General features: G+C 43.3%; 1 protein-coding gene and 1 non-coding gene across 2 annotated transcripts in view; both read right to left on the bottom strand.

Annotated features, from left to right (window-relative positions):
• Positions 1 to 21902, bottom strand: part of Akap6 (A-kinase anchoring protein 6) — a 436041-nt gene that overhangs the window by 387746 nt on the left and 26393 nt on the right. The gene's annotated exons all lie outside the window — the stretch shown is intronic.
• LOC114693422 lies at positions 11476 to 11581 on the bottom strand. Its single transcript, XR_003734544.1, has one exon. It is a non-coding gene; the product is annotated as a U6 spliceosomal RNA (small nuclear RNA).

The raw sequence follows: 21902 nt of genomic DNA, 5'->3' as shown, positions 1-21902 counted from the left end.
AGCAACTGTCCTGATTTGTTTGTCTGTTGCTGTGATACAAATACAGAGCAAAACCAGCTTGGAGAGGAGAGGGTTTACCTTTGCTTAAGGGCTACAGTCCAAGGAGGGAAGCTGAGGCATGAACCTGGAGGCAGGAACTGAAACAGAGGCCGTGGGGGAACTGGTGTGCTCCCACATAGGTCCAGGCTAATCTAATGTTGCCTAACTCCTCAACTGAGGCTCCCTCCTCCAAGTGACTCTAGTTTATGTCAAGTTTGAGCAAAATTGATAATCTTCATGAAGTAGGAACGGCCGTTCAATGCGGTCAAAAGAAAGAACGGAAGGATTCTCTTTTTACGATCTTATGACCTAGACTCTGAGTTTCACAGCTTGAATCAGAGTTGGTGTTCAAATAAATGTGTTTTTTTTCCCTTTTTTTTACCCCTACCCCTGCCTCCAGAATTAGAGGTTCCTCTTTTTATATTACTAAAAAGCCATAGTAATATTTTTAAATTTGGGGGTTCTTAAAGCCCCTCTCCCTTCAATAAATATTCTCAATCTAAATAACGGCTGCTGTTATTGTGCCCCACACAGAGAAAAAACGGTTTCCTAGGCCCACCTTTTTTTGCAGGGTGTCATGAAGACTTCGGGGAATGTCTTGACGCAAGTGAAGTCAAGGCGGGACCAGGGCAACACCGTAACAGGTGAAGCATGAAGAGGTGGCTAGAGCTACAGGCCAGGCCGCCTGTTGTCGCTGGGCCAGTCACATCAAAGACTGGGTGCTCATAAAACCCCCACGAATTTTACAGGCCATCATTACCGCAAATGAGATCAATTTTCACAATTGCAGGTTTCACTGTCAGCACCAGCCACACTTCCTCATTCATCCTAACCCGCCTCGTTCTGACCCGTCCTCGTTCCCACACATACAAGCCAACATGTTTGCAGAGCTCAGGCTTTCTGGGCCCTTTGTAGGTGACAATCACGCTCCCTGAGACCAGCCCAAGCGACAGTGGTCGACTTTGTTCGCCCTGGCTCAGGAAGCTCTTTGGAAGGTGGGGCTGTGTTACCAGGAGACATGCCAAACCGGTTCCTAGCAAACCAGTTCACCAGAGACATTGTAATAACACAAGGAACAGGGCCGGAGGCCAGGAAACTGAGGTCCGTTGCCATATATTTTCAACTTAAATGAATCATTTCACACTTTGAAAATTCAGTGGAAGTCTGACGTCACATTCATCAGCAAACTTTGTGATTCAATAACTCCAGCTAGTACAGGCTATCCTCAGCTCCTCCCTTTTGGCCATCAAACTACAGTAGTAAACCATGAGCAATCAACTTAGGAGTCCCAGATTTTACTCTCTAGTCTCTCAGGAAAATTTGCCAACGTGAAAAAAAAAAAAAAAAATCCCAAGTGCTTTGCAAACAAGGGCAACACAACACCCTGGAGATTTTACCCATCACTCTGGGAGATGAGAACGAGCCTTGTAGAGAAAGCAGGCCCTTCCCCTACTCTTCTACCAAGAAGAGAACACAACCAAATATTCCTCTTGGGCTCTTCCCTCCTCCTCTCACAAATTAGTGGATTTTGTTCCTTCCTACCATTTCCCCAAAACCTAAGACTTCAGTTAGGAGGTAATAAATATGCAACAGTCCTCTTAATTCTGGCACGTTGCCAGAGGAACCAGCCTTCACCAGCCCATTTCTGGTGGCTCACAATGAGCAAAGGCAGAGAGAGAGAGAGAGAGAGAGAGAGAGAGAGAGAGAGAGAGAGAGAGAGAGGGAGGGAGGGAGGGAAGGAGGGAGGGAGGGAAAGGGGGGGAGAGAGAACACTTGCTTGCAGTGAATGTGGAATGGCAGCTAAGTGGGGTGAGAGGCTGCCTGCCACCAAGCTTTAGGTTCTCAAGGCAACAGGAGTGCTCAAAATCTCCTGTTAGGAATCGTTCTCAAAAAGACATCAAGAAAGCACCAGGTTACAGACGAAAGCCTAGCCTCTTAGAATACTGTTTTCCCACTCTGTTGAGGCAGACAACGACTCTTTCTTAGGTTAGGTAATATGAAAAGGTTGGCTGATATTCAGGCCATGTTTAAATTAGAATCATCCTCTACCTAGAAGATGCTCGGACTTTAAAAAAAAAAAAATCCCCCTTAAAAATTTCATGTAGTCTTTCAGACTAGAATAAGAAATGACAGATCTCTCTCTCTCTCTCTCTCTCTCTCTCTCTCTCTCTCTCTCTCTCTCTCTCTCACACACACACACACACACACACACACACACACACACACTTCTCTTGTTTCCTTTTTTGTTTGTTTTGTTTTTCATGACAGAGTTTCTCTGTGTTGCCCTGCCTGTCCTGGAATTAGCTCTGTAGATGAGGCTGACTTTGAACTCACAGAAATCCACCTGCCTCCACTGGGATTAAAGGCATGCACCACCACTGCCCAGCCCCTTGTTTCCTTTTAAATAGCAGCGATCTATTCCTGTAACAAGTATGTATATAATATTTTTTACAATATTCTTTTTGTGTTTTATCTATGTGTTTTTCCTTGTTATACCGGTGATTGGATCCAAGGCCTCACAAACACTAGGAAACACACTACCACTGAGCTGTATTTCCCCTGCCCTTTTTTATGTTTTTAATTTGAGCCAGTGTCATATACCATATGCCAAGTTATACAGGTTGTCCTCAAGCTTTTAATCTTCCTGCCTCAGCAAGAGTAGGAGGGATTACAGAAATTTTCCATACACTATGCTAACAGAAGGTCTTTTGAAGTTGCTATAAGGCAGTTCTTTTATTTTAAACGGGTCTGAACATTTGGTGTATGTTTGAAAGTTTCACTTTCAACCTCTTGTTATTTTTGACTAGAAAAAAGTGACAACCAACAAACCTGAAGTTAATCCTCCTTACAGAATCTCAAAATCTGACCTCTAACTCGAGAACAAAAGCATGACGTTTCTGAGGTGGTGTTCTTTAAAGCAGGGTGTAGGGCTTTCGCAGCTAGAAATTTCTGAGCTCAGGGACGTCCAGTGAAGATGGAGGCAGCAGAAACCTTTGTCACCTACTCAGCCCAGCCATTATCTCTCTCCTGTTCCAGTCAGACCAAAGTCTCTGCACCCTTCCCGAGTCTGCCCTTTCCTCCTCGATTTCTCTCCATGAAAAACAAAGCTGCCACAGACCTCCACACACCCCTTCTACAGCGCCCAGAAACCAAGCAAGTGCCTATCTCTAGGCGGCCATCGCAATGGACACCTGAGCCCCCCGACTCTTCTTGAAGTGGGAAAATGAATCTGGCATTGAGAAGGTTGTATCAGTAGTCATAAGACACTTAACTTTTAAGAGAATCATTGTATACTGACAGCTAATATTAATTGACCATTTATAAAATGCTGGTGTTACACTAAAATTTTCATGAAGTGGCTCATTTAATACTTACTATAAGCCTGTGGACTAGAAATATGTATAATTAGGAAATGGGGACACAACCTGTCCAAACCTCACATAGGAAGTGCATGGTATAAGCAGGACATGAGCCTGGGACGTCTGCTTCTACAGCGGGCCCAGAGATATCGTGATCTCAGAGACGTCCTCGGAAACCTTGGTTTTTTTGTTTTTTTTTTTTAATGGAATTCTCTATTTTATTTTATGTATATGAGCGCTTGCCTGCTTGTGTTTGTGTATCTCATAATGCAGTGCCTGAGGAGGCCAGAAGAGGGAGCTAGAACTGGAGTTTCTGACAACGTGGGTGCTGGGAACTGGATACTCTCTGCAAGAGCAGCAAGTGCTTTTACCTACAGAGCCCTTGCTCCAGCCCCTGAAGAGACCCACTTCTGGAGGCCAACTCAAAGCAAACAGCTATTGAGTGGTGGAATAAAACTCCTGTTAGCAGAGGTGTGAAAGGGTGTGAAGTATGAATGGGCAGAAAGCAAAGGAGGATTTTAGAAGAAGTGGGTGGGGAGGCCTGAAAAGACACCAATAGCTGTAGAGAGCAATAAGGACATAACCAAGGAACAAAGGATGCTGGCCTCTTTCCTGCCTCTTCACAACCAGCCTCTCTCTGCATCTCTAAAAAAAGATCTCTCTTCATCTCGCTCTCTCTCTCTCTCTCTCTCTCTGCTCTGTTGGGCTTCCAGGTTCAGTCTTATTTTTTCCTCTTTTAACAGTCCAAACAAAGGAGTCGAAGGTTATTTCTAGTTTAACTGTATTAAGTAGAGTTCGGTGTTCTTACCTGCTTTTAAGTTACATACGCAGTAAGATCATATCCCTACCACTGTCCAGAAAAGAAGCATCACTAAAGCTAGACCCAAGTCTGTCTTTACGAGGAAAAAGACCCTGGTGCTATTTGCTACATCCCTTTAAAGGCACCTACCACAGATCAGGTGTTTTGACTTCATGTTTTATCAGCCAGGTTATCATGTTTTAAAATAAGTTTTAAGGAATTTGTTTGATTTCTTTATAAACCCTAGTAAAAAGTTAAGGGAAAACAACCTCTTTTGAGCAGATTTTAAGGGAAATCTGAGTGATGAGGAAGCTGTGTCTGAGGCGGTCAGTGACTCTCTATCCCTGACTGCAGAGGCTTGTGTGGTAGGAAGCTGCTCTTCTGTAGCAGGGACACTGACCGCAGGTAACTCTGTAGGAGTTCTGCAGCTGCTCACACAGTCAGGGAGCAGAACGGAATCCTGTGTTATAGAGAACAATGGCAATGTGAAAGAGGGCAAGAAAAGTGAAAAATTACTAACCTCCCGCCTGAGTCATAGTGTTTAATAAGACTGGTGGGGAAGGCTGACTAACGTGAGGTAATTTCAAACAGGAGAATTATGATTTTTCAGTTATCTGAAAAAAATCAGTTACGTAAGACATTTGTGAGAGTGTTTACATCAAGTGATAGTCCTCACTTATAAATTCTCTCTCCCCCAATCATTTAAAGCAAAAACATCCTATCCTAAAGAGAACTTTCTGGTTTGGGTCATCTTAAAGGCCTCATAATAGCAGGAACAAGTACATCACAACAGTTTGAGAATCTTTCCACGTGAAGCCAAGTGGCTCCAGTGCGGAAGGACAATCAGAAAACAGTGCATTTCTGGGGCTGGGTAAGCCAGCTGGTCATCACCGGCAGGCACCCAGTCCTCATGGCTTCCCTCTCTCCCAGGCATGAGCTCCCACTGACTTCAAAGGGAGCTTTAAAACTGGATTAAAGCGAAGATGTATATTGACTTCAAAGGGAGAGCCTCAGAAATCTCATGGGGGAGGGGACAGAGGTGGGAATTCTGCTCCTCTTAGTCCGTCACGCTTAATAAACACCATCAGTATCCCCCAGCATCCAGCTGGAACTGCATTATCTTCCTTCAACACTTGCTTTAAGATGGGCATCATAATAGTTGTTCATTCTAGGAAATACTAATATCTGTTCTAAATACTTCAACATTACTACAATGATGTTAAATGTTAGCTTCTCATTACATGACGATGAACTTTTGCCATGCCAAGAAAAAAAATTTCCATTTTAATTGCATACCATAATGTCACTGTGGAAAACAACAGAATTAGTCTTGATAGCATAATGTTTACACACAGCCAAATATTATTGTCAGAACTTTTTCTCCCAGATACAATTTTCTGTTCATTTGTTTGTTTGTTATCTGAGACAGACTCTCATTATAGCCCAGACAGCCCTCAAAATTGCTATGGAGATAAAGACAATCTTGAACTTCTGATTCTCCTGCCTCCACTCCAAAGCTGGGACTACCAACATGGGCTACTCTCTGGGAATCAGACAAGGGTTTCAGTCTAGATAAGCACTCCTACAGTTGAGCTGTATTTCAGTCATTTAATATAATAAATTTTCACTTTAAATGTCTGCTAGGCCTGGTGCCTCTATGACTATGAATATACTATCAGTGCCACAGCATACACAGATTCCAACAACTTACTTTCTGTGACATTAGAGACTCTGAAAACAAGAAAGTACACTCCAGATGAGGCTGGCCTTCTCCATAAAAAACTTCAGACTCATTCTAAAACAATAATTATGATTAATTAGGGGCTCTTAAACAAGTTTAGTAACTTAATAAAACTCCTACCAAGCCCTCTTACCTCACAAGGCTGCTAATGTTCTGCTCCAAAGGTAAAAAGGCTCAGAGTCTTCCTAGAGATCACCACACCCTCCTAACACCCGCTTGCACTGGTATCTGGCCTAGCTCCCTCAGCATTGTTTATCTGTCTGCCTGCCTATCTATCTGTCTATCTATCTATCTGTCTGTCTGTCTGTCTGTCTCTCTTTCCTTCTCTTGTCTTCTCCCTCTCCCTGTCTCTGTCTCTGTCTCTCTGTCTCTCTCTCTGTCTCTCTCTCTGTCTCTCTCTGTCTCTCTCTCTCTCTCACACACACACACACACACACACACACACACACACACACACACACACACACTTTTACATGACATAACCATACATGAAGCCAAACCATATAACTCAGAAAACAGTACTGGAGGAGGGCACAGAAGGCTGTCTTCTCCCCACAGGGGGGAAGCAGAGGTGAATGTTACACAATTCAAATAAAGAAAGATCAGACACCACGTCAGAGATGATGAAATGCCACACAGCCTCTCACCAATGAGCTAAAGCGATCCATGGGACTGCCACCAATATTAAATCAGACTGTGCAAGAGAGTGGATTGTATTAAGACAGGAAGAAAGGTTCAAAAGGTCAAGCAGGAACAAAATCCAAGCCTAACTTCAAATTATAAAACAGTATCAGAACTCAGTAATTTTTTTCAAATACAAATCAACATGGCCCTCCTCACATTACCCCTCACTGAATGCAAAAGTACTCATACAACCCACCTGACACTAACCCTGAAACTACAGTCTCTTGATTCTCAAGCTTCATCTGGATTTGAGTACGAATTTCTGTCCACATCTAGAACCACGTTAGTTAGTTGCATTAATATCGTTCAGTTTAATTTAAAAGAAAAACACTAATTTCCTTTGTGTTTTTATACGTTTTTCCTCATCTGTTCAACAGACACTGACTGGACAGTAACTACATGGAAGGCACAGCACCGGGGCCTGTAGAAGATCTCAAACACAGTGTATGAACTCCAGCCACAGGTCTGGTAGAGAGTACACGTAAGTCTATATCGAGAGGAGGGAGGTGTCTTCTGGGACCAGCAAGAGTAAGACTCAGATAACACTTGGAATGTTTCAGAACCCTAGTTCTGAGGGATGTTTGCAGAATTTTCTAGACAAAGGGTTGAATGGAAGGAAAGGGGTCCCTGAGTTCAAAATATGCAAATAAGTTTGGAGAACACTTGTTAAACCAAGTTAGAACAAGTTCTGTATTGTAGGGCTTCTCACTATTTCTGATGCCTTATTTAGTAAGTTGCAAATTCCAAGAGAAGAGCGATAATTTCCCCCAGTCATTTGACCAAGACCACTCTTTTTTTTTTTTTTTTTTTTTTTTTTTTTTTTTTAGACCACAAAGCCTCTCATGAAACTCTTGAGAGTTTCACAAAATACTTTGGCCAGCTCTAGCTGGGTTTGAGATTGAGTTGAAGATACTGGGGTATTTTTTAGTTGGTCAGGCTAGAGTTCATGAAAAGGAAGATACACCAGTGCAGCCATGAACTCTTGCCTCCCTACACAGTGAGTTCTGGACCAGCTTGAGCTACATAGCAAGAGTTTGTCTCAAAACAAACAACCAAAGATAAGATTGAAAGGTAGGTTAGGGTCAAGTCGTCAAAGGCTGTGACCTACTGACATCTTCCCCTCTGGAAATGCCTGCTCTTGCCACCACAGAAAGACAAGTCTGAATGACTAGTTCCAAACTACCTCTACCACTTATTAATTGCAAGATCTTCTTGAAATTATTCGACCTTTTCTTTCTCTTATTTCCTCATCTATAAAATAGAGTTGTTAGAAGGATTCAACGAGTCTATAAATACCAACTTGAGTTATGACCACAGACATTAAATACCAGCCTACCTGCTTTTAATTTTTAGCATATGAGGTATTAGATGCCACTATGGCATTTTCGATCAAAGTGTGTTTTAGTAGTCTCCTCACCCCTCCCCCACCCCCAGCCTCCGCTACCACCCTGCCGCCCTTGACTCCCTGACCCGTCCCCACCTGTCACTCTCCACACCTTGACTCCCCGACCTGTCCCCACCTGTCACTCTCTACACCTATCTATCTGAAGCCCGGCTCCTTCTCTCACTTAAATGCTCCTTTCCGCCTCCCCCATTGCAAAGCTCAGCCTTTTCTTCAGATTTCCTCGATCTGTCCTTTCCCTGGGCATCCTCTAGCCCCTTTCTCTGCATGTTTCACAAGCTCTCCTTTAGTGAGTGACTCCATTTCCTCGTCGTGGCACGTGCCGAGTCTACAAACTTAGTCCTGATAGTTCTCCACAGTATGACAGTATGACCTGAAAATAGCCACCTGAAGTGCAGCACTTCCAAGACTGTCCTCAGCACCTTCTCTGCCTGACCTCCCTGGCCTCGGCCACCAGCATCACGTATCTCATTACCGAGCACACGGCCGTGCAGACCAGAGAGCCTCAAATCAACTTTTTCACCTTTAAAACTCTCCCGCTCTGAGCTGCCCTCCATTGTTTCCCGCCCACACTTACCTTGTCGCCTTGGCTCCCCTTCTGGATTGCCTCCTGATGGCCATGCCTCTTCATTCCCGCTGAGGCGCTCTCAAATCCTCACTTACAAAGTCGCTTTCTAATGTGTCTCCTTCTAACTGACTGTGACATTCCTTCTTAAAACTAATAAATAAAAACTATACATTTATGGAATGCCATGGGATGCTTGGATGTGGGCGTTTCTTGTGCAATGTTCAAATAATGGTAACATGCCTGTCTCCTCAAACACTTATTATTTCTGTTTGGTGAAAATATTGAAAACATTCTAGCTTTTGAAAATATACACAGTACACTGTCTTTATCTGCGGCCACTCTCTCACGCGACGGAACGCCGAATCTTCCTCCTCCTCTGTAGCACGTCTTGACCCCCACCGATAACCCATGCTTCCCCTTCCCCTCATCCGCTCTCCCCGGCCTTTGGAAGACACCACAGCGCTCTCAGCTCCTGCTATCTTCTTCCTCAGATTCGACATAGGAGAGAGAATATCCAGCACTCATCTTTCTGGTTAAGCCTGACGTACCTCACTTAATCTAGTGACCTTAGGTTCCACCTGTGTTATCAAAAATGGCAGGATTTCCTTCTTCCTGTGCCTGGATAGTAGTCTTGTGTGTAGACGCCTCATCTCTCTGTTATTCACTTACATTGTTGGCATCTCAGGTTATTATGAACAGTACTATAATAAACATGGCAATGTACATGTCTTTTCAACAAACAGAAATGATCTCTGGATATACACCAGTAGTGGGATTGGTAGACCATATGGTAGCTCTATTTTTACTTTTTTTCTCAGGAATTACCATAATGTTTTCTATATTGGCTGCAAAAAATTTGCATTCCCTCAAACAATGTACAATGTTTTCTTTTCCTCACACCCTTGCCAACGATTGTTGTGCTGTCTTTAAAGAATGTTTTGTTTTAGATTGACATGTGCCACCTGCACCTATTAATAGAATTCGTGGTGCCATTTCACTATAGTTGTATAACTTGCACTGAACCGATGCAGCTTGCCCATATCTACACCTCCTCTCCCTTCTCCCATCATTTGGATGACAGCCATTCTAACAAAAGGGAAGTGATACATCACGGTTCCACACTTACAGCTCCCTAATGATTGGAATATTAAACAACTTTTCATGCTCAGGTTATCCATTTTCATTTCTTGCTTTGAAAAAAAATGTTTATTTGGATGCAGTGTAAATTTTAATTTTTAATGTATTTTCATGATTTGTGTGTGTGTGTGTGTGTCTGCATGAGTGTGAGCATATACGTATGTACAGGTGTGCATGCACAAGTGTGTGTGCATGCAGAGGTCTGAAGCTGATGCTGGGGGTCTTCCTCAATCATGCTCCACCTTCCTCCTTGAGGCAAGGCCTCTCAGCTGAACCCAGAAAGCACTAACACAGCTTGGCTACCTAGCCAGCTTGCTCTAGAGATCCCCAGTCTTCACCTCCCACGTGCTGAAGTCACAGGGACTGCCTTGCCCACCTTGCCTTCATGTGTGTGTGTGTGCTGGGTATCCCAACTCTGGCCCTCACGCCTGTGTAGCAAGTGTTTATTCACTAAGTTATGGGCCCAGCCCCCCTCTCCTGCATTGTCCATTTTTAAGTTGGGTTAGGCATCCCACTTACTAACTCTATATAACATTGCGAGTATTTCCCCTCGCTGAAGCTCAGTCTCTTTACTCTGTTGTTACTTTACCGTGCAGAATTTTGAGATTAGCGTAATCCCCGTAGCCCGCTCATGGATGATCTGTCTTTGTGCACACAGTACCCAGCACAGCGCCAACACGCTTTAGTCCCATTTGGCCCTCAGTACACGCCTGAACTAAACTGAACTTCAGACTGAGAAGAGAGCCATTTCTCCCGGGGTTTGTGGTGTTAGTTTTGTTGTTTCTTTGTTTTATTGAGATGGGGGGATCTCACTACGTAACCTAGGGTGACCGTAACTCGGGATCCTTCACTTCAGCCTCCCAAGGACTAAGATTACAGGTGCATGCCATCTGTGGTGGTTTGAATAAAAATGGCCCCCATAGGTCTTTGGGAGTGACACTGTTAGGAGGTGTGGCCTTACTGGAGTACGAGTGACTTTGTTGGAGGAAGTGTGTCACTGGAGGCGGTTTTGAGGGCTCAGATGATCAAGCCGGGCCCAGTGTGGCATTCTCTTCTGCTACTGGATGTAGAACTCTCAGCTCTTTCTCCAGCACCACGTCTGCCTGCATGCTGCCATGCTCGCTGCCATGACGACAATGGACTGAACCTCTGAAACTGTAAGCCAGCCCCAAGTAATTGTTTTCCTTTATTAGAGTTGCCATGGTTACAGTGTCTCCTCACAGCAATAGAAACACTAAGATACCATCATGCCTGATCTTCTTGGGAAGTTTTAGGTTGCTTTCTTGGGGGCTTTTGAAAACAATTACCATATATCATCTTAGATTTCACTATGGAGTTTTCAGAAGAGGGCGCCAGATCTCATTACAGATGGTTGTGAGCCATCATGTGGTTGCTGGGAATTGAACTCAGGACCTCCGGAAGAGCAGTCAGTGTTCTTAACCTCTGAGCCATCTCTCCAGCCCCTCACTATGGAATTTTCAAACATACTTAATTCTTGTTGCCCCTCCTCCCTTCTCCCCCATCCTCCTGCCTCTCACCACCTTGTATTTTTCCACCCCTCATGGTCTCCTTCCCACTTGCATCTCATGTTTCTTCACAGCTTTCTGTCCAAGGCCAAGAAGTGATGTAAACTAATAATTCTTAATTCTCAAACCCTGAGTTTTAGCCTTCCTTCCATTTTATCTCTAGTTTGTAAAAATCAGATATTTTTACAATTATGTTCTTTTAAAAAAAAATTCTTTATTTAAAAATAGGGAAAGCTTCACGAATTTGCGTGTCATCCTTGCGCAGGGGCCATGCTAATCTTCTCTGTATCTTCCAATTTTAGTTTATGTGCTGCCAAAGCGAGCACACAATTATGTTCTTAAAAAAAAAAAAAAAAAAAAAAAAAAAACACTTTAGTTTAAAAAAAAAAAAAAAAAAACTGTTGTCGGGGTTCATTTCTCTAGCCCTGGATTTGGATGGCTAATACTTCTTATCTATCATCGACACTATAGCAGAGCTCTAAGTGGATACTGTACAGGTTACACTGAAGCATCTTCTCCTCTGCCTGCTGACAAGTTACTCTTTACAGAAATCTTAATGAGTCACAAAGGACTTACCAAAATAAAACGAAAAATGATAAATTAGTAAAGTTGCTGCTGGTGTAGTTATCGTGTTAATTTGTGTTGTCAGTACCTCCCTATTTCCTAGCCCGTCAGTGACTCCTTCGTCAGTCTAGCCTCCTGAAGACCCAATGCAGCCGTCCAAATGGCAAGTCTGGCTCTACGCAGGTGGAAACGGGCATCGTGTGTCCTCATGGCACAGTTCAATGTTAGGCCTAAAATTAGCACTCAGTGAGCATACGTGAAAAGATTAAGAACCAGAAAGATAAAGGGAGAAGAGAGAGAACAGAAAAAGGAGAGAAATAAAAAGAGAAAAGAGATAGGCGTGGGAAGAGGAACAGTCTGTTTATCTTGCAGATGGGGAGACCACCCTTCAAATGAGGCCATCGAATCGCTCAAGGGAGCTTCCCAGCACTCAGAGCTGGGGCTCTGCCCCAAGCTGGGCCTTATTGATTCTCCATACTTGAAGCATCCTTCTGCCTCTTTCTGAGTTTTCCCCTCAGTTCAACCCTCAGAAAAGCATGCAGAAGATCATATCTGTTTCATGAAACCTTCTTGACCTATTTCAACCCACTGTCATCTTCCACTCTGAAAACAATGTTTACAAAATCATTTTAATATCTAAAGAAGCACAAATGGAAGTTTTCATAGGTTCATTTTACGTATCTCTTCTTAGAAAAGACTTTCAGGTGAATTTTTAACACATAAAAATTCTCTCTAACAACCCATGTAAATTTCTTAGGGATTATGGCTCATTTATCTCACTTATGATGTCTGTTGGGCCATTAAAAAAAAAAAAGAACTTTTATGATTTAGTTAATATTCACATCTCTGGAGCTCTCTTCCCACAATCTCCTATATGCCCTTTCTATGTCTCCATATTAATATTTAAGCCATCATTTAGCTTCCCTCCACAGAAACCAAACAGAGCGAATTTGAACAAGGTGACTCACTCTGACTTGGTTTTCCTCCTTCAGAAACCTATCGAAACTAAAACCGGAAGTCCTGGTGAGTCACCCCTCTTTCCCTTACCCAGGAAAGAAGGCACGGGTAGGAAAGAGAAACAGAACAAGACAGGTTCTGTCAACACTAAAATCGTCCCTAGCTTCTGCGTGCCAGCAAATCTAGAAAATACAAGCCCTAAGCGGGTATCTAACACTTCCTCACATTGGTGCCCTTTATAGGAGTCATGTGTGTTAGCCGTGGGAGAGCTACTCACCCTTCAATCGCTTCCAGTGAAGGAGAAGAATGCACTCCAGTTACTCACCTCCCTGGTCCATTTCACCAACACTAACAGGACCACTGGTTTCCTCCCTAACCAATCAATATGTTATTTATAGCTGAGCCTCCAGGCTGTGCAGTTAGAGCCACCACAGAGCTCTGCTACACATTAGGAACAAAAGTTCTCGTTTGTAGGGACTCTAACTCAGTCACTATTGGGGTGCACGTGTAGTAATTAAGCTTTTAAACCATTTGGTGAATCTAGCATTCGACAACCAGTTTCCTACGTGTTATAAGAACCCAAACCACCAGACCAAGAGTCCCGTTTTTATACGATGTAAACTGATGGCGGTGAAGGATCAAGAAAGCCTCTTCTAACTGTAGGGAACTGAAGCCACCCTGCTGAGGGCATCAGTTTCTGATCTGAGCTGATTTGTCCACAGTCCGGCCATGTTTTACTAGATACCCACTTGACAGACAGTAGACACGTCTGAAGCCCTGACCCTGTCCTACAGGTACAGCACATTATATACACTGGGCCCACAGTGGAATGAAACAGACTGACTCAGAAAGCACAGTCCTGCAACGGCCTGGCAGAGCTGCCTGCTCATAGACGGTAGGGCTGAAGGGAGCTACGCATTTCATTTTGCTTTGCAGGTTTAAATCATGGAGAACAAGACGTAGAATGGTTACTGATATTTGGAGTAGGTCAACCAGTAAAAGGATAAAGTCAATGTTTTAAATGGATTGTCCATGCCTTTACTTGTCTGAAAAAAAAAATCATTCTTAGCTCAGTTTAATAAACATAGCATGTAGTAACAGTAAGGCAGCTCTTGAAAGGAAGAGGACAGCAATCCCAGGATCGAGGGCAGTCACTGTGAAAAAGTCGCATCAGGCTAAGATCTCCATTGCCATGTTTTTACCCAGATTTACTGAACGGTTCAGACAGTGTGACTGATGTACACATCATCTGGATTTTATCGAGTTTTTTTTTACTCTGCTGACCTATGGATAACAATGCAATGGGGACACTAAGGGCCCATCTTGCACTTACTGGTTAATGTGGCCTCATCAATCTGAAAGGAGGTTTCTGTGCCTCCTGCCTTAACTATTTCTCGTCTCTTTTAGACAACAGGTCTCTCCCTTTAGGTAATGCTCAGATTCACCCACTGAGTCTTGAACCTCTCTACACAAGCTAGTGCCACCCCAGGCTATTTTCATCCAGGGGCCTGCAATGGACGGTCTCTGCCTCCAGTCTCCCAGGACTATTCTCAACAGTTCAAGAATATTCAGCTTTCCAACTTTGTCCAGTTTGTTTGCTCTCCCAGAATAATTATCAATAAAGCCCTTTTCTAAAGTTCCCTCATTATGTGAATTTTATGTCTACCTGTAAGCAGCCTGACCCTAACCACATTACTAACCCTTAATCTTTAAAGTGATTTTTCTCCTGCTTTTAAAACCCAAATTTCTGCTGGGCGGTGGTGGCTCACGCCTTTAATCCCAGCACTCGGGAGGCAGAGCCAGGTGGATCTCTGTGAGTTCGAGGCCAGCCTGGTCTACAGAGCGAGATCCAGGACAGGCACCAAAGCTACACAGAGAAACCCTGTCTCAGAAAAAAAAAATTCTTTGTCATGGAACTTGAATTTGAACTTCTTAACATGAACTTCTCCCATGAGGCAGAGGTTTGGGGATATTGTGGTTTTAGGTATTTTTTGTTTGTCTGGTTTTGTTTGCTTCACTCAGGCTGGTTTGTCAGCTGACATAACCCCAGTGCTCAACACTGTTCGCAGTGCATGGTTGGTGCTCAAATGTATGTTGGTAGCCCGGCAAGATGGCTCAGTGGGTAAGGCACTTGCCACCAAGTGCGATGACCTGAGTTCAATTCCCAGGAACTCCACAATGGAAGAAGTGAACCGACCCCCTCCTGAAGGCTGCCATCTGATGGTGGGACACACACACACACACATACACACACACACACATACATACACACACACATACATACACACACACACACACACACACACACACGCACGCGCGCACACACACATACACACACACATACACACATATACACACACACACACACACACGCACGCGCGCACACACACATACACACACACATACACACATATACACACACACACACGCACGCGCGCGCACACACACATACACACACACATACACACATACACACACACACACACACACGCACGCGCGCGCACACACACACACACACATACACACACACACACATACATACACACACATACACACACACATACACACACATACACACACATACACATACACACACACACACATACACACATACACACATACACACACACACACACACACACAGTATGTTGGATGATCAGCCCACAATCAGGACACCACCTCCCTCTTCTGCTGCTCCCTTCAGTCTGCATTCGGTTTCTTTTTTACAGCAAGGCCTTTAAATGTATCCTTTTTTTGCCTGGTGTGCCTTCCTCACACTGCCCCGCCTATTCTGCCTCTCTCATCCTCCTGATTTCCCTCAGGACTCAGCTTTAAAATCGCTTCCTCTGGGAGACCTCCCTCCACCCTCCGTCTAGGAAATGGCCTTCCTCTACATTTGCTTGCAGCAGCCTGCTCTTCTCTGAGCTCATCAATCCTCACCATGCTTCATAATCAGCAGGATCTCCCAGCTCCTTTCCTTGCCAAGTCGATTGTGCTGTGATGATATTTATACAGACTCTCAGCACTCACTTACTCGGCACATTGTCTATCCCGGACTCAATACATGACTCTTGAATTGAAAATAAAGTGGCACGGTCTTTAAAGATGAACAGAAAGATGAAATGGAAAGACAGGCCGCCTAACTCTGTGATGACTCATGCTCAGTTCTGGAAACTAAGTTTTAGTGTGAACACATCCCCTTCCTGCCCAGAGAAAGGCAATCAGTAGGTTAAGAGTATAAACCGAGAAACTGAAATAGTTCAACCTAGAAAAGAGAGAAGAGTGAAGGGTAGAATGAAAGACGAACTCTTAAATTGTCTATAAGTGTATTAAACATGGGTTTGCAAGCGTTCGGTTGAATGAATGGCAGGAGATTGGAGGATGACAGATAGGGGCTTTGACAGTCAGAGTTACCTGAATGTGCTGTCTGCGGAGCACTGAGCTCCCTGTCTCCAGAGGTGTTCACAATGGGCCACATTACAGCTTTGGGAGGTGTAGATGGGCTTGACTGTTCTTAGCAGTAAACTACAGAAGACAAGTTGGAAGGATTCAAGTATCTAAATAGTTTGGTCAGATTAGAAAGGAAATCCAAAATGGTCCCAGTGTAGACTTCACTGAGCTAGCAGGGAACTCATCCCTCCCACTCCACCCACCCACCCCCTGTCCTTGTCCTACAGACTGGAGGGATGAAGCAGGACAGAAAAGCTTAGTGAGCAGGACAATAAAGACAAAGTCTCCAGTGGGAAAATTAAATTTAAAAAAATGCAACCCATGGCAATGCATTTATATTTAAAATAACAATAAAAGTTGTAAACAAATATTGGAGTCAATAATTAACCTTCCATTAAAAAGAAAGACAGAAATCTAGCCACTTTAATTTCAGGTGAAGAAAGATCTTATTTTGTTTTTCAAACCAAATAATATCTGCTAATGTTTATATTCATGAACTTAACTCTTTATCAATTAATAACTTAAAAATCAACAAGGATGCAAATTAAAAAGTTGCATGAACATAAACACTCCCAACCACTTCATACAGGTTTTAGATGTATTTTATGTATATGACTGTTTTGCTTACATGTATGTTTGTGTATCACATATATGCCTGCTGCTTATGGAAGCCAGAAGGGTGTCAGATCTCCTGGAATCCTAAGGATGGCTGTGAGCCACCATATGGGTTCTGGAGATTGAACCAGGGGTCCTCTGCAAGAGCAGTAGGCCCCCTAAAACACTGAGGCGTCTCTCCAGCCCTTTCATACTCTTAACCCCCACTTCAAGTGACGGCACCCAGTGGATCTAAGACTCTCAGTGACAAACTGATGACATTGGCCTATGCTTTCTAGGCTCCTCAGTTGTTTTGCTGACTTAGGAGCGGCAGACATCCTCAGCTGCCATGTCTGATTTTGTATTTCGGCCTCTTTCATTCAGCGGGAGTTTTCCCAGGGGACTGGGACCTCAGTGCCCAGGAGTAATTAATCTAAAACACCTTCTGAGTAATTCATGGTCTCACTCAGAGCAGCCCACTATGGACAAATCTCTGATGCCTTTACACCTGACTACCATTACCATGCTGGCCACTTTGAAGAACTCACTCTGGGGCCACAGGAAAGTCAGGCTGGTGGTTACAGTGTGCCCGGGGAACTTTCCTCTAGTGTGCCTGAGTACTTCCCTCTCGTATGCCCGAGTACTTTTTTCCCCTCAGTCTCCTGTGAGCTGTGCTGTGATCTTGCCCCTGGGGCATAAGCCTGAGATTGTAACACCTTGAATTTAATAACTAACACATTTCCTATACAGTGTAAATATAAACAAAAATATGCTTTACAGCTTGGACAACCACTTTTGACCATCAGCCCCCAACACACACACACACACACACACACACACAGAGAGAGAGAGAGAAAGAGAGAGAGAGAGAGAGAGAGAGAGAGAGAGCATTTTCTAATCCAAAAACTTCACTTTCTAGTTAAAAAGCACAGCAAGAGATAAAATCCTGGCTGTAGACAAAAAGAAATAAACCTTAAAAAAAATCTAGAAGACAGGTAACATATATTTTACCTACTCAAACATGAAACAAAAAATCATCTTTAACTGATTTGTGCACACTGCACACTCCATACTTGTGTTAATGCAAATATGTGTGTGTGTGTGTGTGTTACCTTTGAAAGTCTGTGTGTTTTCAGAGCAAAGGGACCAGAAACCAATGAAAATGGGTGTCCCAGGTGACCCAGCCTCTCAGAGTACCTCTGTTGCAGTTTCCTCAGAGTTCTGCATCCAGAACAGCTTCAAAGCTGCCAGCTGAGATGGTCCATCCTCACAGACTACCAGCCAGGACTTCAGATAAGCCATACACTTTCCCATCACACCGAGACTAGACAATAGCTAGTTCTCCCAGGACTTGAACAATATTCTAATTTTCTCAGGGTCCCCAAAAGATGCCAGCTCCCCCAAACAACAGGAAGCAATGTAATGTAAATTTCTAGTCCTTTAAAGTTATTATTACAAACTAATTAGAATAATAAAGAAATGCAGCCGGGCGGTGGTGGCGCACGCCTTTAATCCTAGCACTGGGGAGGCAGAGCCAGGCAGATCTCTGTGCGTTCGAGGCCAGCCTGGGCTACCAAGTGAGTTCCAGGAAAGGTGCAAAGCTACACAGAGAAACCCTGTCTTGAAAAACCAAAAAAAGAAAGAAAGAGAGAAAGAAAGAGAGAAAGAAAGAGAGAAAGAAAGAAAGAAAGAAAGAAAGAAAGAAAGAAAGAAAGAAAGAAAGAAAGAAAGAAAGAAAGAAAGAAATGCACGTTAGTAGTTATAGTCACCTATAACAAACTTAGAGTCATGTTAGGTATGTTTTCAAAGTCAAACAGAGATATATTTTAGATAGACAGGTGGTCTTCAAACATTTCAGAGATCAACAGAATATGGCATTTAAGATGTTTTAATAACAAAATAAGGCTTTTTCATGACAATGAGACACATCTGCTCTTGGCAGCACCAATCTACCTCAGAGAAGATGATGGGCATTGAAGAATCTCCATGTAGAGTGAGTAGAAGATTTCTTAATAAAGAAAAAAGAAGAAGCTCAGGAAGTTAGAAGAGGTCAGTTAGCTGAAGAGAAGACAGAGATACCTATTCCCCAAGAAAGGAGGAAATAGTAAGTAACAGATGACAGGAAGCAGGCTTGGGGTGACTGGAAGTGCAGGATTCTCACCTTATTATCTATGGGGCTTTGGTGAAATAGAGAGTGTGACCTTCCCTTGAGAAGGGTGAGTTAAACAAAGAAGAATGGATTTCAGGTAAGAATTTGGGCAGGAAGTTGAAAGGACAGAGGACCGGCTGGGAGACCTGTCTGGTGATCCAGATACCCCAGTAGTCTTACCACCGTGAGATGGAAAGTTTCTTGGGTGCTACAGAAGCTGTAGGAAGCTGCCCACAGGTGGAAGGATTGGTGGTCAGAGGTTAACTGATCATAGGAGGCACACATTACATGGTCAGTTCCAAAGGAAGGCTTAATGGGTTTAGACATTGTTCTTAGTGATAGGTTCCCCTGAGAGAACACAAAAGGAGAGGCCTAGTTCCCCCATAAATCAGTATAGACATGTCCCTGGGCTGTGGAAAACTCTTGTCTGAAGAATCTCCCTCTCTAGTCTCCTATACAGGAATTATTAGATGAGTAGCTTCCTATCTCAAGGTGACTCACTAGACCCAGTTACTGCCAATGTGTATCTTACAAAATCTAAAGGAAGATAAGAGCAACTCCGGAAGCAATTAGGGAATGTGGCCTGTGGCTACAACTGGAGTAAACCCAAGGAGTAGACCCAGTGACAATGTCCTTGTGGGAATAGGTATGGGCCTACCTCTGCCCTTGTGCTAACTTGAACACATAGGCTAGCTTCCTAACGTGTGTAGAGTCCGTCTAGAACTTAGATCACTTGGAAATGGATTGATCCCTGTTTCCATTATTTTTATTACCGTGTCATTAACTTTATGAATGAAATGAAATTCCAGATTCAAATCATCTTAGGGAACTTGAACCTACCAACTAAAGACAAAAAGAAACCAAGCATTCTGAGTAGGACCCTGATGTGACTGACATGATTTTCTGTTCATTGTCAACAACATCTAAAAACATAGTCATCTCACCAACTGTGAGAAATGATTCAAAGAGGCCCCTCTTCATTTTTTGGGGGATTGAAAAATCTTATTTCCTTTCAAATAGCTATAATTTACTGGGCGTGGTTAGAGGACAGGAACACGAAATGGGTAGTCTTGAAGTGGAGAGGGAGAGTATGATCTAAATCAATATTTTGCAAAAGCTTGGGAAATGCCTCCAGTGTAAAAGAGAAAGAGAAATTATAGCTCTTTATTTTAGACAGTAAAATGCAATTACTCACTTCCCTTAAATCCTCCCTTTTCAGTGGCTGGAAGGGACAATAGTGGAGGATACTGCTGTCACAGCTACAAATCAACCAGCAGCAACCATGGTTCCCAGTCTCTTGGACTTTCTAAGATCCCTGAGATCTTAAATGTGATCATATGAGAGAAAATTCTAATTTTTTTTTTTTGAGACGGGGTTTCTCTGTGTAGCTTTTGGAACCTGTCCTGGAACTCACTCTGTAGCCCAGGCTGGCCTTGAACTCACAGAGATCCACCTGCCTCTGCCTCCAGAGTGCTAGGATTAAATGTGTGCACCACCACGACCCGACTGAGAGAAAATTCTTTATCAATGTCGAGAAGCCCAAGGAGAACCAATAGAAACTGGTTCAACTCTCTGCATCAACTTATTTCTCGAAGAATCTAGTGTCTTCTTGTTCATAATTCCTTTTCTCACTCAGATGTTACAAAGAGTAATCTGGATTCAATGTCTCTGCCTCCCCATCCCAGGAAAAAGTAGCTTCCTTTCACACTCTGCTTTTGGTCTTTTGTTTTATTTTCCTCCTATCACTCAGACTAGAGATATAAGGGTTAGCAAGGAAGACAATGCCCTACCCTAACTGCTCACAAGCTAATGGAGGAGACAGATGTTGACTTTGAGGTCCCTTTTAGCACTGTCTGTGTGACTCCTTTTCTGTGGAATTCTCACAGCCTTCCCTGCCTCCTCAGGAGCCACACAATTCACTTTTCAAACAAGTGGTTGCTCCTCTGTGAACTCCTCGTCTACTCCCCACGGGGACTTAAATGCTTGTTTTCCATCGTCCCCAGCCTGTTAGTGGTCAGGGTCTCACTAATTGTTGAGTTTGTTTTCGTCTATCTACTCACTAGAGCAACAAATTCTACAACAGAGAAAAGTATGTTTGTTTGTCTGTTTGCTTGTTTGCTTTTTCTGTAGCTCCAGTGCCCGAATAGTACTGTTCCTACTACTGATCTAGCAAGTATGTGTTATCTAGTCCACTTCTCAGATGAAATGCTCCATCCACTAATCTAATCACACTACCACTATCAAGGCCATCTTTGTTTCATCCTGACCTCTTCCCCTATTCCATCAATGTCTGAAATACTGTCTTTCTCTTCTCTCCAACTCCATGTCACAGCCTCAGCTCAGCCATTGTCTTTTCTCTCTTGACCTATAACTTGCTCGTCAGTTTCAGTCCTCTCAGTACTGACTCATCTTTCAAACTGATGGAGAAATGGTTTTCTAAAGCACAGTCCTGATTGTGTGACTTCCATATTCAGTAAAATGAAAAACTTAACTCCTAGTCACAGGTCTACATCATTTCTTCAGTCTGTGGCCTTTATGACTGCCTGATCCCAGCAGCCATTTATTTATTCACCTTACCCCTGAGTCACAAACTGGTTTAGGCCACATTTGTTCATACTTCCCTGTACACAGTCCTTGATTAACCTACCAGGAATATCACCATGAGTCTGCTCTCTCTCCTCCCAAATACATATAAAAACACTCATAGCACATAAGTATATGTGTCTTGTTCTGGTCCTTGCAAGTCCTTAGTTGGGGTAGGAGCTTTCCCCAAATGTCAACGTTTTGCTGAAGTTTTCCCCAAATCTGGTAGAGTTGACTCGTTCCCTTCCCATGGTACCCATGTTATTTTGGTTTAATTCACCAAATTTTAGTTACCTATACAGACCTGAATCCCCTGTAATGTTATAAACCCATTGGTGTCTATGACATAT

This window comes from Peromyscus leucopus, chromosome 14 (assembly GCF_004664715.2).
Source record: "Peromyscus leucopus breed LL Stock chromosome 14, UCI_PerLeu_2.1, whole genome shotgun sequence".
In the NCBI taxonomy this organism is placed as follows: domain Eukaryota; kingdom Metazoa; phylum Chordata; class Mammalia; order Rodentia; family Cricetidae; genus Peromyscus; species Peromyscus leucopus.
Note: the sequence above shows the minus strand (reverse complement) of the source record. Positions and strands in the feature narration are given on the sequence as shown.